The sequence below is a fragment of the Aplidium turbinatum genome, chromosome 7, assembly GCF_918807975.1.
Source record: "Aplidium turbinatum chromosome 7, kaAplTurb1.1, whole genome shotgun sequence".
NCBI classification, from domain to species: domain Eukaryota; kingdom Metazoa; phylum Chordata; class Ascidiacea; order Aplousobranchia; family Polyclinidae; genus Aplidium; species Aplidium turbinatum.
Window position 1 is genome coordinate 28,332,696 of NC_137478.1, and position 6,000 is coordinate 28,338,695.

The window sequence follows — 6,000 nt, forward strand, 5'->3', positions numbered from 1 at the left end:
AACTCATGACATCTATTTTTCTTTTTTCAATTTTCTCTTTCGCCTTAGTTGTGTGATGTTCTAGGCGTTACCTTTTTGATGTGGTCATACTTAGGGTTGCTAGATTGGGCGCTTTAACCCCTAATTGGGCTACTTTTGATTTCTCCAGGCGCCAAACATTCGCGTTGGGCGCGCTTTTTTGGCTGGCGCCCAATTGGGCTACTTTTTCCTTTTTAAATATAATATAACTTTTTATGTAACAATTGTATCATGTTTAAGATTTTTACCTAATTCGTAGTTATTTCATTGAGGAGCAGCGTTTTTGGAGGCCTCGGTCAGGCAGGGTTAGGCTACCAATTTGGTATAAAGATGCCAATTTTGAAAATGTACATGTTTAGGCTTTAATATCTGGCAATCTTGGCAACTTAAGTGATCCAGGTTTTCATGAAAATGCAATGGACATCAGTTCAGTTTGTTTTTATTTCTCCGAGTGGTGAGAGCCCTGGAACGGCAATCGAAAGGGCGCCGGTTCGACACCGCTCAAGAGCATGCGGCTGTGTCTTTGGCAGGACACTTAAAGGCATGCCTGAAGGTGGACATGAAGATTGGCTTCCTTGCCTTCCCGTCCACTTAATTGAAATCTTCAACCACCTGGTGTAAGCCTGGATACGACAAACAAAAAATCTGGCTGATTACGGATTGAATAATTTTGAAGAGAGACAAGTCCAATCTTTTTTTATTGATCTTTGAATACGGATCATGTTTAATTCTGTTACATTCATTTACATTTTTTGTATTACATGATTTCACAAATTGTTGTTATTCTGAAACAATTTGAACGCTTCATCATGAAAATGCTGCAAAGTCTCATTTTATGGATTATATTCGTATATGAATTGTTTTCTTTCAATTAGTAGCTCATCCTCATTGTGTTTCTTGTAGCTCAGTGGTTTAAAGAAAGATTCCATTTGAACAAAACCCCTGCCAAGACAATAAAAGATGATGGCTTAGAGCAGTGGTTCTTAACATTTTGCCTTGTCGGCGCCACCTTGAAATTACAAACCAGTTCTCGCACCCCCTCCTACGATTGGCTGAAAAGTAATAGTCGCCTACAGTTCGAAATTTTTGTTGAAGCCTGGTAAACCAACTTTGCTTCTTAAGTTATAATATAACAAACCTTAATAATTTAGCATCCCCGCATCGCCTAGGCACAGGTTTCGCACCCCTTAGTGGAGAGTGCACCCCTGGTTAAGAACCCCTGGCTTAGAGTCTTTAATAAAGCCGTTAATAATTTTATATCAGTTCAACGTATGATAACGTTGGTAACAATAACTGCAAGAGAATGCTTTCTTTCAACTTAACACATCCATTTGGCCAAAGCCGAAATTTAAAATCATGGTTTCAGTTCAGCAAGAAACGTGTTTTAGCTTCCAAATTAACTCAACAAATCCAAGAAACGTGATCCTGGAATACATCAAGCCGTTAGAACAGTTTTCGATCAATACATTTTAATGGCTGCATTTGACAATATGGTCTTTTCTAGCCGTCAAAATCTGTTTTTTTGCATTAATTCAACGTCTGCAGACATCAATTTTACAACAGAGTCATGTGTCCCTTTAACAGCAATGTAAAAGGGCGGATTTTGATAATTGGGTCATAGCTTCAATATCACGTGATCGTTTGGAGGCAGGATAAAGGTCAATCGGATTTGTCTAATTGTCAATTTGCAAAGTGATCTAAAACTACTTAATGTTTGTCTTTAGCTTTGGTTTTTGTGAAGCATCATTTTTTCCGAGCAGTATTTCATGTACAAAACTGCGAATGTGCTTATTGAAAGATTTGCTGCAATTTTTGCATAAAATTTATTGAATGGATGTTTTGACAATGATCACTTTATTAAACGTGCTCACAAAACTGAAATTGTGTAAATTTTTTAGCAAGTTAATTGGTCTTTATAAATGTTGAATAAATATATACGGGCACAATCCTAAAAGATTGGTGTAGGTTGTGCTGGATAAAGGGGGAAGGGGCCATTTAAAGTGGGTATGTAGCAGAGGTATATAGGAACTGGATCCGGACCCAGATCTCACTGTTTTTCACTGGGTCTAGATCGGATCTGGATCTTGTTTTTCGTGGAAACCAAATCCGGATCCAAAATTTGCATAAGCTTTTTGTTTTTAAATTTTAAACGCAAAAATATGAATTTTCCATTCACCCATGGCAACGTTTCCAAACCTGGAGAAAGTTTTGAGCGATTGCATTAGTGGCTACACAGATATGCATTGTGATCACTAGTCAGGTCAAAGTTGATGTTGTAAGATCACAGTTCTTCGTTGCATGTTTACTGCAGTATATATTGAAAGTTTTTGATGTTAGAGAGATAAACATGCATGGATTGTAATGTAGTTTATAAAGTGGGCTACTAGGCATACATTAAGTTGACCATAACTTTCAATTATTACATTATAGCCTACATGTTTCAGTTATTGTTATTGTTTTGCTATGCAATGTATGGTTATTTCAGTAACAATAGTGGTTGCGTCTTGTGGTATACACTGTACAATTACGCATTTGATTGAAGGAAGATAACATAGTTATAGCAAGTTAGGATTCTTGTTAAGGATTAAAAGTGGTATGAGAGATGATCAGAGGATAATGTATGATGTAAAAGACTATAAATTCCATTGTAGCGATTCAGACTGTAAAATCTATATTTCTACGCTATACATCAACAGTACTAAGTATTAGGCTACAGAATTTCATGCACGCATTTCGCAATTTTTTTTTAGAAAAAAGTATGAATCTGTCGTGTGGTAAAATATACATTCATCATAAATTTTTAGATATAAAATTATTTCGGATCTGTGTCGGATACGGAACTGAGATATCTAGAAATTGCCGGATCGGGTTTCGAAAAGCAAAACCAGAATCCGATCACGATTCTAAAAATCTTGGATCCGTATACACCTCTGGTTAGTGTGGGGTTATGAAAAGCAACAAAAAATAGCCAAAATGCATGTTCAGTGCAAGAAAGAATAAGGAAAACAATGACACAAGCCTTAAACAGCCTAATAGAGGAGAGTGTTCTGCAAAGCATCTTCAATAGTGTCTTGTTGAATACTGATTGTTTTTCTCCTAAAGTTGGATTTTTTTTAAAATTGTGTAGGGGCACGTAACCAAGTCCCCACTTAGGTTTCCAATGTGTGCTTTATGTAATAAACGTGGCAACAAGTTCCACCGTTTTATCTAACACGAATGTATAACCCTTATAAGGCTGGGTGGCCGATGGGTGAGAACGTCTGTACTCCAAAGAACGTTGGTCAGACATCTCTTCAGAGCACGCAACTGTGTCCTGACAAGACACTTAAGCTTAAATATTCGGAACAACTGACTAAGACTAAATATTTTTTTGCTGCTTCCTGTAGTGTTGCATAGCAACCGCACTGTATATTGTTATCATGGGCGTAACGTAAATAATAAACATCGTCATTATTATTATTCAAATTGATTGCTTTCTACAGTAAAAGAACAAAAGGGTTTAAATTTATGTCATAAAATCATCTTAGCAAATTTATAAATCGATGTTTCTCAAGCCAATATAATCCTCCTCAGATCACTTTCAAACATAAAATTTAATCAATGAAACCTTTTAAAAGACCACAGAACACACAAACGACCCACCTTGTCTTCTAACTGCCTTGTTATGTAGCATTGCTAATGCTTCGTGAGAAGAGCTGAAACGTTAATACATCTGAGATGCACAAAACAGAAGATATTTCACGTTGGGATATGTTTTTGAGGACAAATGGTGAGAATATTCAAAACAAAATATTGTGTTCGAAGTAAAATGTTTTGTTTCGAAAAAAAGTCACTTTCGTATTGGTATAAACCAAGGCTAGCCTACTCATGTTAACAAAGGTCCAATTTGACAAGTTGAATATTTTTAGCGGTCCGGTGAATAAGTTACTTCATGAATGTTAAACTATCTGTACCAAACCACTTTTTTAGGTAAAATGTAACTCGAATCGGATTTCTGAGAAAGTGTTGGGGAGTCAAAGTCCCCCCAGCAACTAGGATAATCACAGTAAAAATTGCTTGCTTCTAGTAGAAATCTGTTTAAAGAAGCACTGAAACGTGGCAATGAGGTTATTCTTCCAAAAGCTCAAGGTCCACCATCAACACCCAGAAGGTCCGGATTCGGACCGCGGTCCGCCAGTTGAGTAGCCCTGGTATAAACTCACATCGAAAATAAAACGCACATCATAAGTTTAATCATTCACTCATTCAAGCACAAAAAAAACTTGGATTTTGCTTTGACGTAAAATATTTTCTCTTGATATAATTTCGTTTCGTCTGAAATTTCATTCATCGATGAAAACTTTTGTGTCGTTTTTTAAAAATTTGTTTTCAACAAATCCGAATCCACAGGAAGAGGAAGAACAACAGGGAGCTAATTGTAATGGAAATCGTCATCATCATTATGTTCCTTCCTCGTATTGAGGGTTGGATACAATGTGCCATTGTTCTCGACCATGAGCTGTTCGCACTGCATTTTTCATAACTTAATTTTGTCCATTTAGTGATGTTTGATGTCCAAATCATTCTTGGTCTACCTTTGTTTCTTTTACTGTTTATCTTCCCTTCTATTAATGATCTTTGTAACAAGTTTTTGCCTTATTGTGTGTCCAAAAATAAAGCATAAGAAATAATAATCAATTAGGGACGTTCGAAACAAAAAGACGTTCGAAACAAAAAGACGTTCGAAACAAAAATGTTTCAACTTTTGTTTTATTTCGAAATTCCTTGGTTAGCTTTTATATCATTACGAGTTAGCAAAAAGTAAAAAAGTTATTGAAAGTTTCAGGTAGACAGTACTGTAGTAGTAGGGGTAGTCAAATTAAGTAAAATGTGACAAACCAGGCTGTGGTAGCAATACAAAACTGAACAGACATTTGTGGAAGAAAACTAAATTGTGATCAAAAATTTTGTTCTTTAAAATGTAAGGAAGACGTCGTTTGTATGTATGTTTGGTGCTTTTATTAGCATGGCCACCTTCAATTTATTTTTTTGTTTTGCTTTTAACCTTTGTTTTTGTGGCTTAGTAGATTCCTGTGTATTTTATTTCAATGTCGATAGTAATAAAATTCTAAAGCTCTGTTGCACTTGCACATGCGTGCTAATTAAATTTTTGACAATTATTTTTTCTCCTTTTCGATGGCTGCCTCACAGCTACCTCACAGCACACAGATATATTGAAGGTGAGATATCCGTAATTCTTTAGTTTTATTTAATTTTAGCAAACGCATTGATTTTCTGTTCCAACCTTGAGAAACACTGCAATCAGAGGTCGAATTGAAGGATGCAAAAGCTCAACCTATATTCCTGATTTTAAACCTAAAAGGTTACTTTCAGCTGTCGACGTTTAATCTGTTTTGTTGCTTGTAACTGAGGAGATAACATTTGGTGAAATCGGGTTTTTTAACAGTAAACAATCTGTTTGTGTGGCTACGATTTCAAGTGGGTTTACAGTTAAAAAAAAACACTTGCAGTGGGGAATCTACAACAGCAATTAAGTGAAAGAGGGGAACTATACTTTCGTAAAGTCAACATATTATGCGAGAGAATGGTCAACAAAAATGTTGTCGTAAAAGGGTAAATATTGAAGAGGAAAGTTTCCGTTAGCCTAGAAAATAAAAAAGGGTATTTTTTGACGTTTTTTAACAGTGTTTTTACTGCAATATTGTTTTTTGTTGTTTAAACATAGGCTACACTTTAAATTTGACCATGATCACAGAATCAAAAACAAAATTGTTGTGGATTTAAAAAGTTTTTCCTTTAAGTTTAAGTTAAATTTAAATCTAAAGTTTTCTTCTCTGGTTCTCAAAAGTTTAGGTTCAATTCCAGGTCAGTCATAGCGTGTGACGATACTTTTCATCTTGATATGCGTCATAGCCAAAACGGCGTTTGATAAATCGGAATCCAGATTTGAGATGTTGAGCTCGCAAATTTTCCAGCGTTACC